Here is an 11,729-nt window from a genome sequence, read left to right as displayed (position 1 = left end):
GTGTCCACAGGAGTACCCACATCCACTTGTCACTCCAGGACTGCACAGTCCCTTTTGAATGTCTAACTCTTCACCCAGCTGCTTTTTATAGTTTGAAATTATGGAATCACTCAAGTGAGGTTCCCCTTCAGAACATAGTTGTAAACAGATCAAACATGGAGATATCACAGATCCCTGTTATTAAATGTTAAAAATATTTTATATTTAGTACATAGAATATTCTTTATTCTTCAATATATTCTGTTATCTTCTAAAGAGCTTTTGTTCCCCCTTTTTGATAATGTCTTTCATTTCTTCTGAGACCTTTCCTTTGTAGTCATTCTATTGCTTTTTTTTTTTTTGGAAGGGGTACCAGGGATTAAACTCAGGAGCACTCAATAACCGAGTAACATCCCCAGACCTGTTTTGTATTTTTTTAATTCAGAGACAGGGTCTTACTGAGTTGCTTAGTGCCTCAGTTTTGCTGAGGCAGACTTTGAACTCATGATCCTCCTTTCTCAGTCTCTGTAGCCAAGGGAATTACAGGCATGTGCCACTGTGCCCCACTGGTTCTATTGCTTTTAGTCTCTCTTGATGTTCCAATGGCAAACCATTTTCTTTTGCACTTATGTAAATAAACTTTTTATATAGTGGGGATGGGTAAGTGTGTTCCTAATTTGTCATCAGATAGCTTTCAACAGGTTCCTTCCTTTCTTGAGTTGAAACTTTTATTTCTATTACAACATACATTCCACTTTTAACCCCATCTTGCCTCCATGCCACCTCTGACTTCTTTTGCCTTGGAAATTACCAAAGTCAAGCTTAAAATTCTGCAGGTGGTCCATGAAGCAGAAAGGTGGGTGAGGGGTTTTGAGGTGGCTCATCTCCTTCATTAAGTTGCTGCCGAGGTGAGGTACAGAAAACTCTCCTCCTCCTGGCCTGTGCCTTCCTTTCAACAGAAGCTAGCCATATGTAATTAGATGCACCATCCAGGGAGTTGGGAAACAGAAGTGCAAGAAACACACAGTAACCTGGTGCTGCTGCCAACGGACCAGGACCTGTATCTGCAGCACTGCCCCCAGGGGCTGGGGAAGACTCCCTTGATTTGTTCTTGATCTTCAAGGAAAAACTTTTATTTTTTTACCATTGAACATATTAGCTTTCCATAGATGATTTTTATTATGTGGAGGTAATATCCTTCTATTTTTAGTTGTTGGAGTTTTTATCATGAAATGGTGTTGAATTTTCTCAAATGCCTTCTCTGCGTCTATTAAGATAATTAAGTGATTTTTAGTCCTTGTTTTGTTTATTTATCATATTAATTGGTTTTCATATATTGGTACACCCTTGTTTCCCAAGAATAAATCTCACTTAGTTATGATGTGTTATCCCTTAAATTGTGTTGTTGAATTCAGTTCTCTGGTATTTTGTTATAGATTTTTGCTTCAATGTTCATCAAAAGTATTGTTTTGTTGTTTTGCTTTTTCAGTCATCTTTAATTTTGCTGCTCTCAGCATGAGTTTAGAAATGTTCTCTTGTATGTTTTTAGAAGAGTTTGAGAATAATTGGCTTTAATTCGTCAAATATTTTTAAAATATCATTTTTAAATTCTTTAAATATTCTATAGTAGGAGATTTAAAATACTAATTCAATATTTTTACTATTCTAGTTACAGGTCTACTAAGATTGTCTCTTTCTTCATTACTTGATATTAATAGGTTATATTTTTGTGGGAATTTATGCATTTTTTCTGTGCTCTCCAATTTGTTGGCATTTATTTGGCTTTATCAGTCTCCTAGGATTCTTTTTATTTTCATGTCATCAGTTGTAATGTTTTCCTTTTCATATCTGATTTTATTTATTTCAGTCTTTTTCTTGGGTAGCTAAAATTTTATAAATTTTCTCAATTTTTTTTCCAAAATCTAGCTCAATTTCATTGATTTTTCTCTTTCTGACTTCATTTATTTCTCTTCTCATCTTTATGATTTCCTTTTTTTTTTTGATGATGGTAGGTGAGCTTTGTATGTTTGTCTAGATCTTTGAGGTATAAAGTTAGGTGTTTGTTTCAGATCTTCCTTCATTTCAGAGTAGGCACATATTGTTATGCTGTATTCTGTAAGTTTTGGCACAGAGTGTTCTCATTTTCATTTGTCCCATGATGTTTTCTAATTCCCCTAAATGTCTTCTTTGATGCACCGGATTGTTCCAGAGATTGTTGTTTACAGCCAGGAGTAGGGCAGTATAAGCTTTAAGTCTAGATCCTCAGAAGGCTGGGTCAGGAAGATTAGAAAATCAAGGCCAGCCTGGAAAAGTTAGCAAGACCCTGTCTCAAAAAAAAAAAAAAGTAGCTTAGTGGTAAAATGCTTGCCTTACATAGATGGTACCCTGGATTTTAAAAACCAAAAAAACAAACAAATAGAAAAAGACATACTGTTTAATTTTTACATATTTGTGAATTTTTCAGACTTCCTTCACCTATTGATTTCAGTTTTGTTCCATGGTGAAAAGAAAAGAACTTTTATAAGAGGTCAATCTTCTTAAATTTATAAGAGGTCGATCTTCTTAAATTGTATGACTTGTTTTGTGATCTAGCATGTGATCTACCCTGGAGAGCATTTCATGTGTGCTTGAGAAGAATGTATTCTTCTGTTGTTGAGTAGAATCATTTGAATTTATCTATTTGGTCTACATTGTTGTTCAATTATGCTGTTTGTTTATTTATTGATTTTTTGTGCAGATGTTCTATCCTTTATTGGAAGTTGGATATTGAACTATCCTACTATTGTTGAATTGCTTTAGTTCTGTCAGTGTTTGTTTTATATATTTAAGGTCTCTGATATTAGTACATTTATTTTTATTATTATGATATTTTCCTGGTGAATTAATCCTTTTATTATCCTTTGACATTGTTCAAATTTTGTGTCTTGTGACAGTTTTTGACTCAAAATTCATTTTGTCTGACATGTTTAGCCACCCCTGCTGTATTTTGGTTATAATTTGCATGGGCTATTTTGTTGCATTACTTAACTCATTCCATATCTGTCCTTATATGTAAACCTGAATCTCCTGTAGACAACACATAGGTGGATCTTGATTTTTAATCTGTTCAATCACTCTGTATCTTTTGGTTGAGGAATTTAGTTTATTCATGGTAAAGTAATAATTAATGAGGAAGGTGAATATTTATGCTTACAACATTTTTACCACCAAACTTGTGTGGTATTTTTCCTTCTGATGCCAAATTTATGATGCCTTTTCTAACACCATTTCTCCAACTCTTGAACACTGGTTGTATGTCCTACAATTCAGAGCAATTCTGGTACTCAGTACCCTGAATTAATGCCATATTCCACACTCGTAAGGAATAGTCTTATAAGATTGTCCTTTCTTAAGATGGCATTTGCAAGCATCAGGTCTCTGTGTTATGCATACTTTTGTCAGAGTTGCCTACAGAGTCATCACAGCACCCCCAGGTTGGGTTCACTCATTTGCTACAAAAGCTCACAAACTCTGGAAGACACTTTACTTGCTATCACCAATTTATTTTAAAAACTACTAATAAGCAACCACATGAGGTATATAGGATAAGAGTCCTAAACACAAAAGCCTTTGACATCATGGTTTGGAACATACCACACTCTTAATACATGGATGCTTGCATGCTCTTTTTGTTTAGTGATTTTTATGAATGTTTTGGATATAGGTAAATAGAGTAAGCCATTAGCCCTTGGATTAAGTTCAACCTTCATCCTTTCTTGCCTTCCTGGATTTTAAGAATGCAGTGGAAATTTCCATGCCTCTAATGATTCTTTGTTTTTTCTGGCAACAGCTCCCATTTAATAAGTACATAGATGTGGCACTCAGTCTCCAGTCTTCTCTTGAGCATACAGAAGGCACTTAGACCTCTGGAGATTTTAAGAGTTATGGGAGCTATGTCTCAAAAATTCAGTAGAAATACCAAATGTTTATTGTTAATTGTATGACAGAAATACATTACTAGTATTTTGTCAAAGGTTTGCTGCCTATCTTATACATCTTTTGTTCCTGTTTTCCTTTTATACTTTCTTTCTTTATATTTTATTGATGTTTATAGTGATATACTTTATTTCTTTATTTTATATATCTTCATTGTGATTACAATCAAACTTACATAAGATATTGTATAGTTATTATAGTTTACATCAACAACCTCAATTGCATATAAAAACTATGTTATTAATCCTCTCCATGGACTTTATATTATTAACGTCACAGTTTACATCATTTTACATTATATAAAAATGCACATATTTTATATAATTGTTTTAAAACTTTTGTCTTTTGTACTAGAATTGAAAACCAATTTCCGCAGTTCTGTTGCGGTGTTATATTATTCTGTATTTTTCTATGCATTTACATTTAACAGCAAGTTTTATACTTATATATGCATTGATAGTGTTATTTAGCTTTGGTTTGTTTCAATTGAAGAATTCTCTTTAACATTTCTTGTAAGACTAGTCTTGTAATGATAGACTACTTCAGCTTTGTCTGGGAATATCTTTATGTTTTCTTCAATTTAAACGACAAGACTTCTCTGGCCAGGTATTATATTCTTGATTGGCAGTTTTACCTTTCTGCATTTTGAAAATATTCCATTGATTTTTTGCTTGCAACATTTCTCTGAAAAAATCCGTTGACTATCTTGGACAAGTTCCCTTAAATGTGATTTGTCACTTTTTCCTGGCTACTCTCACAGTTCTCTTTGTGTCTGATATTTTACAATTCAATTATAATGTCTCTCACTGTGGAATTCTTTGGGTTCATCTTATTTGGAATTTTTTGGATTTCCTAAATTTCCTAGATCTTCCTTTTTTTCCCTCAGATTTCAGAAGTTTTTCCCCATTATTTCTTTGAGTAAGTATTTTGGCTCTGTCTTTTCTTGGACATTCATAATTGTATACATTGGTCTTCTCAATAGTGTCCTATAAGTCATCAAGATTTCTTCATTTTTTTTCCACTTTTTGTTTTCTTTTTATGCCTTGACTGGCTAAGATAAATCAAATGACCTGTCTTCAAGTTCAGTGATTCTTCTGCTTGATCTAGTATGATGTTTTGATGTAGACTGATTTCTCCGTTGAATTTTTCATTTTAGTTATTTTTTTTTAGAGACGAGTCTTCTCTTAGCTCATATGTATCTTTGCTAAAATTTTAATTTTATTCATGCATTTTTCTCCCAAGTTCATTTTGAGTACTTTGCCAGCTAATTCGTATATTACATGTCAGTAAAATTGGGGTCTTGAAGTTTCATCTTGTTCCTTTCGGAGAGGCATGTTTTCCTATTTGTTCCTTTTCCTTGTCTCTTAGTGTTAGTACCTGCACATTAGAAAAAAATGACTACCTTTTCCACTCTTTGTGAGTAAAATTTGTATAGAACGAGATCCTCAATAGGAAGTGTCCTCAATAGTGTCCTATAAGTCATCAAGATTTCTTCATTTTTTTTCCACTTTTTGTTTTCTTTTTATGCCTTGACTGGCTAAGATAAATCAAATGACCGGGGAGCTTTCAAATTCTGTGTATGTGTTTTTGCTGGATTTACTTGTGTAAATTCCCAGTTAGAGGATTTGCCTGTTTTATTTTATTGTTGCTTGGCTTTCTTTCTTTCTTTTCTTTCTCTTTCTTTCTTTCCTTTCTCTCTCTCTCTCTCTCTCTCTCTCTCTCTCTCTCTCTCTCTCTCTCTCTCTCTCTCTCTCTCTCCTGTAGCTTCTGGTATCTGTGTCAGTACCAATGGTTTTCTGAGGCAGCAGCACACCACGAGTTCTCAGAGGCACACAGACCTCTAGATTATATCAGGTCTCATCTATGCTCTGAAAATGTTGAGACCAAAGCCAGTTCTGAATATTTGGCATATATTTCTTTCTTCTTTCTTCTTCCCAGAGATGAGCCAGGCTCTGGGATTCTCATTGATTTGCTATGCCAGAAGAGGGGCTCTGGCAGGTGACTGTGTGGTAGTCCAACCTTTGCCTTTATTCTCAGTGGCCCTTCCTGCATTTAGAATATGCTGGGTCCCATCAGTGTTCTAAGACAGATGAGATAAAAGTCGTTCCCTTAGACACCCTCTGAAAATGTTGGAACATTGCACACTTGACCCAGCTCTCTCCTTCCAGAGAAAAGCTGAGATTTCGTGATTCCTTTACCCACTTTAGAACAATAAAGACAGGCTATAATAAGTTCTTACATTATAGTCCAAAATGCCACCCTTTCCTCCAGTGGCTCACAAGTATCTAAAATGTGCCAGGTCCCATCCTTGCTCAAAGACAAAAAAGACAGAAGCCAGTCTCTCTGGCAACCCCAGAAAAAGTTGGAAACTTGTACATATACTTCAGTCATTTTCCTTCCCAGAAATTGGAAGTTGGGAAGTTTTTGCTTTTCTTCTCTACTGATGTTGAGGGGCTGTGGCAGGTGCTTACTTGCTAGTCCAAGCAGCCATCTTTGTTCTCGGTTTCTCCCAGATGCCTATAACATGCCAGATTCTAACTTGCTTCAAAATTGGTGAGAAGGAACCAATCCCTTGGGAAGAAGCCAGTACCTAAAGAATTTGGAATGTTGGACACACAGTCCATCTCATTCCCTCCCCATGAAGAACCTGGGATTTGGGGGTTTCAGCAAGGCACTCTTTGCTGAGCCATGGAGAAGGGCTATCAGGAATATTCCTTGATATCCTTCATATTGCTCTTTTTGTTCACAGGGACTCCCACCCAGGGACCTCTCCTGTCATGGCTCAGATTAAAGCAAGAATTAAACCAGTCCCTTGGGTAGCCCTAAGGAAAGTCAGGACATTGGATATATAGTTCAGACCTTTCCTTTTCTCCCCAGGAATAAGCTGGTGCTGCACTTTCTTAGTGCTCCTCTGGTGCTGTGCTGGGAAAAGGCTTATGTTGTGAGGGTTTTATAGATTTTGCTACCAGCTTCAATGTGAACTTTTGTGCTTCTCACAAAATCTAGTTCTTGATTGTTCACAAGGGATTTGTGTCTTTGGATCTGTGTGTCCTTGAAGGAGGGAAAGGCCAGATCTTCCCATACCATTTCTCTGAGTTCACCTCCTAGTTTTTCTTTCTTCTTGGCTTCTTTTGCTTTCCGTCTGCTTTCTCCCTGTGGAGCTGCATTTCCTCACAACACTGTCATGTTATTGGGCTAATTTGTCTACCTTGTTGCATTAAGCATAATCAGATCCCATGTAGATCTGTCACAGGCTCACATTCACACACACCTGTCTGAATTTAGCAGTATTTACAAATATGTTTTTCTATATCTTCGGACTCAGTAACACCTTGTGGGAATTTTTTTTAGTTTCCTGATATAGTTTTATTTTATATTGGCTATGTAACATTCTATTATGATAGCACATCATTGTTTTCTTTTTTTTCTTACAGAGGGTATTTACCTTATCTCTACTTTTTCCCACTGCAAACATTTTTACATGTGTTTCCTGATATTGAGGCTTTTATTTTGATGAGATAAAGTTTCCAGAGTAGAATTTCTTAGCCAATAGGTTTTTCAATGTCCCATTGCTTTTCCCAGGAATAATATAATTTACCTGCAGAGTGTGGCAATGCCTGTCTATCATGTCCCAGCCAGGCACATGTGTTAAGCACCATGTAGACTTTTCCAGCTTAATGGACTGAAGGATTGTCTTTTTATTGTTCACGGTTATTTAAGTATTGGCAAATTAATCTTCCTCTACGTTTATTGTCAATTTGGATTAGCACTTTTGATCATTGTTCATTCTTATTTTTACATTTGTTTTTGTATTTTCTTCTCAATTTATAATAGAGCATTATATTTCATTGATAACCTTACTTTTTCAGATTTATCAATTTTACATTTAATATTTTAGGATATATTGAGTATTTATTTATTTATTTATGATTATTTATTTATTTATGAATATATAGACATATACCTATATATTTCTTCATAACTTTAAAGTGTTTAGTCCTACTTTTGAATGCCTCCAAAACCACAGAATCTACATAGTCTCATTGATTTTATTGCCAAAAGTTTAAATTAGTTTTCTTTATTTAAAGTCTTTGATTATTAAGATGTATTTTTTTAATTGCTTTTATTTTTTAAATACATGACACAGAATGCATCACGATTCTTATTACACATATAGAACACAATGTTTCATATATCTGTTTTTATGTGAAGTATGTTCACACCAATTCATATTTTCATACATGTACTTTGGATAATGATGTCCATCACATTCCACCATCATTGCTAATCCCCGACCCTTCCCTTCCCCTTCCTCTCCTTTGCCCTATCTAGAGTTCATCTATTCCTCCAATGCTCCCCTCTCCCTACCCTACTATGAGTCAGTCATCTTATATCAGAGAAAACATTCACCATTTGTTTTTTGGGGGATTGGCTAACTTCATTTACCATTATCTTCTCCAAAGCCATCCACTTACCTGCAAATGCCATGATTGTATTGTCTTTTATTGCTGAGTAATATCCCATTGTGTATATATGCCACATTTTTTTAAATCCATTTGTCTACTGAAGGGCATCTAGGTTGGTTCCACAGTTTAGCTATTGTGAATTGTGCTGCTATAAACATTGATATGGCTGTGTCCCTGTAGTATGCTATTTTTAAGTCCTTTGGGTATAGACTGAGGAAAGGGATAGCTGGGTCAAATGGGGGTTCTGTTCCAAGTTTTCCAAGGAATCTCCACACTGCTTTCCATATTGGCTGCATCAATTTGCAGTCCCACCAGCAATGTATGAGTGTGCCTTTTTTCCCACATCCTAGCCAACACTTATTATTGTTTGTCTTCATAATAGCTGCCATTTTCACTGGAGTGAGATGATGTCTTAAGTAGTTTTGATTTGCATTTCTCTAATTGCTAGAGATGATGGACATTTTTTCATGTATTTGTTGATTGATTGAATATCCTCTTCTGACAAGTGTCTGTTCATATTCTTGGCCCATTAATTGATAGGGTTATTTATTTATTTATTTTGGTGTTTAGCTTTTTGAGTTCTTTATATACCCTAGAGATTAGTGCTAGGATCCCAGGTGTCCAAGAAATAACTTCACATCCTCCAGGTCGCCCAAGCCTCTTTGGGGTAGGGCATTGCTGGGTTTGCACCTACCTGTGGAGCTGAATCCCTGCATTGGTCACACTGGCTGTGGAGACATCTTCCAGGTGCTCAAGAGTCCTGACTTGGCTGCTGCCCAAGCCCCTTCTTCGTACTGATTACCGCTACTTTGGCTAGTGCCTGGCTGGGGACCCCTGCCCACTACTGGCCTCCACACAACAGTAGCAATGCAGACTGTCCCGCTGGCCTTCTAGATCCCCTCCCTGTTACCTTTACCTCTCCACCACAGAGGCCCTTGAGCACCAGTGGTGGCCGCCCAGAGGTGCTTGGCTACCTTTCTTGAAGGACCTTTCTGGCCACACCAAACCACCCCTTCCTTTGCTGCAGTGCTACAACATTTCCTCCACCAAGGGGAGAAGCGACAGTATCTCAAACAAAACCCAGGAATTGGTGTGTGACTCATCTGCTTGGGTACCTTCAGTCCCCAAACTGCCTTCCAGGGGTTTTCTTGGCCAAAGCTGCCGGATGTTTGAGCCTTTTCTTTCCAGGGTAGGTGGATTGAAAGATGCCAATTGTTGACTGTTTGTGATCTGGGCACTGCTGTGTTTTGACGGAGGTGAAGGGAGTCACACTTGTTTGTCTTCCCACCCAAGTGAAGAGTTCTTGATGTTCACTGCTTATGCTTAGACAGTATGCAATTTGTTTTAATTTAAATTTATTTTTTTTGTAAGGGATAGGGGTATAGGCTTATGAAGAGCATTCTGAATCTGGAGGAACTCTTTGTTGCCCCTGGTAGGAGAGACACCTCTAGTCTGTCCTCCATGCCATCTACCTTGGTCATCTTCACTTGCTTTGTGAATTTGCACCTGTTTCAGGAGCATCATGTCTACCTGGATGAGCCCATCAGAATTCACCACTCAATGGCTTGTTGTCAACCAGCACAGAATAATGCCGTTTTTGATTGCAAAGTACTGACAAGGAACCATGCTTTCCTCTGGTTGGATCACAAGACAGGCAAGGTAATTTCACCACATTGTCTAACATTTTTTTTCTGTTTCGCTTTGCTCTGAGAGCCATAATGTATGCAGGATCCTAAGGTTTACATCCAGAGGACATTGTCAGCAAGGCCATGGAACCAACTTTTTATATGCTCGATTCTAATCGAAATCTAATTGAGGTGGCTGAATGAAAACAGAGAAGGTATTGTAATTAAATACCTCAGGAGGGCGATGGCATCTTGATAACATGAAATCCCAAACTATAGTTCGTTTTGGAAAACAGGATAGTGAAATTTGGCATTTTGCTTTCAGTCTTTTTAGAGAGGTGAATCTGCACTTCAGTGTTTGATTAAGCAAGCAGCAGTTCCCAAAGCAATTTGAGAAATTTGGCCCACACTATACCTGGGCTCAAGTGTCCCTATGGTAAAATGTAGTTAACACAGCTTTTTAGTTGAGTTTAATAAGGGCCTTATTTATAGTAAGGATAATCACTTGTGTAAACTTTATGTTTTTCAAAAGTCTGATACATATTTACTTTTGAAGGAATAATTTCCAATAATCAAAGCAACCAAATTAGTGTGGACAATTATAACTTTTTGTTTTCAGAGTTATGTTTACAAGTTGGATAAAAACATATATGTATTACTTTTGAAAATCACTTTTTGATATTCCTTGCAGCTCTTGTTAAATACATAATGCTTACTTACAGGGTGATATTAAAACATTAGTGTTAGGAAATTAATTTATTTTCTGAAATTATATCCAATGCTATCAATTATAGCTTTACTTAAGTATCATAGGATGAGTTCAGGGTTTTTCATTTAAGTGTAACCATTATGGCATTTTTATGTTGGCACTTAATTGATGTATGTGTGTGCTTTTAATTTGAGAAATCAGAAAAGTAAGATTCTTTCACTTTTTAAAGACTCTTTTATCTTGTATGGGGAGGTTGTATACCAAAGAGTTCATCTTTGGGACTAAACCTAAGATTTTATTTGAATTACTGAATCAATTCCAACTTAAAGTAAGTTATGTAAAACTAATAGGAATATCTCAGGTTTCATCTCCTGACTTTTTGCCCCTTCTTTGAGTAAATGATTTAAGTCTTTCTTAAAAGACTTTAAGTCTTCAGGAGTAGTTTTTTTTTAATGAAAGAAGTATGAGCTTCAAAATGAAGTGAGAAAATGCTTCTGCAGCTACTGACTTAAAGAGGAAGGAATACTGACCTTGGTAGGGCCATGGGAAGGGAAAGGCAGCACATTGCAGACTGTGGAGCCCCCAAGCAGAAGCAGCCTCCACAGCAGAGGGGGCTGCTGCATGTGCAGGGCCCTCCCCAGTTGGTTCTCTGAAGCACTCCACCAGCTGAGAAGGAAGCAGGCTCAATGTCCCTATAGGGAAGGTATGAGTTTTGATAGCATTTTCTCTCTGGAGAAAGCACTTCTCCTTGTTTTTCCAACTGGACCTGGGATTCTAAGCATAGGGTTAGTAAACTTGAAGGGGTCAGAACATTGCAGAACACGATGTGAGTGCCAATTGCTGCCAATTGCTGGTACCCAGCTCCAGGCCTCAGAGCTGCTGTCCCATGGAGCACTCTGCTGGCACTGTGACATGCAGCCTCACTTGGTGCTTCTGGCATCACATCAGAGATGCTTCCCATTGGCATACTGGTGC

At 36.9% G+C, this 11,729-nt stretch overlaps 1 pseudogene; it reads right to left on the bottom strand.

The window, feature by feature from the left end:
- Window positions 1-243: 243 nt before the first annotated feature.
- On the bottom strand, window positions 244-949 carry LOC144376702 (gamma-glutamylcyclotransferase pseudogene; annotated as a pseudogene).
- Window positions 950-11,729: the final 10,780 nt, after the last annotated feature.

The sequence above is a fragment of the Ictidomys tridecemlineatus genome, chromosome 4 (genome assembly GCF_052094955.1).
Source record: "Ictidomys tridecemlineatus isolate mIctTri1 chromosome 4, mIctTri1.hap1, whole genome shotgun sequence".
Taxonomy (NCBI): domain Eukaryota; kingdom Metazoa; phylum Chordata; class Mammalia; order Rodentia; family Sciuridae; genus Ictidomys; species Ictidomys tridecemlineatus.
Note: the sequence above shows the minus strand (reverse complement) of the source record. Positions and strands in the feature narration are given on the sequence as shown.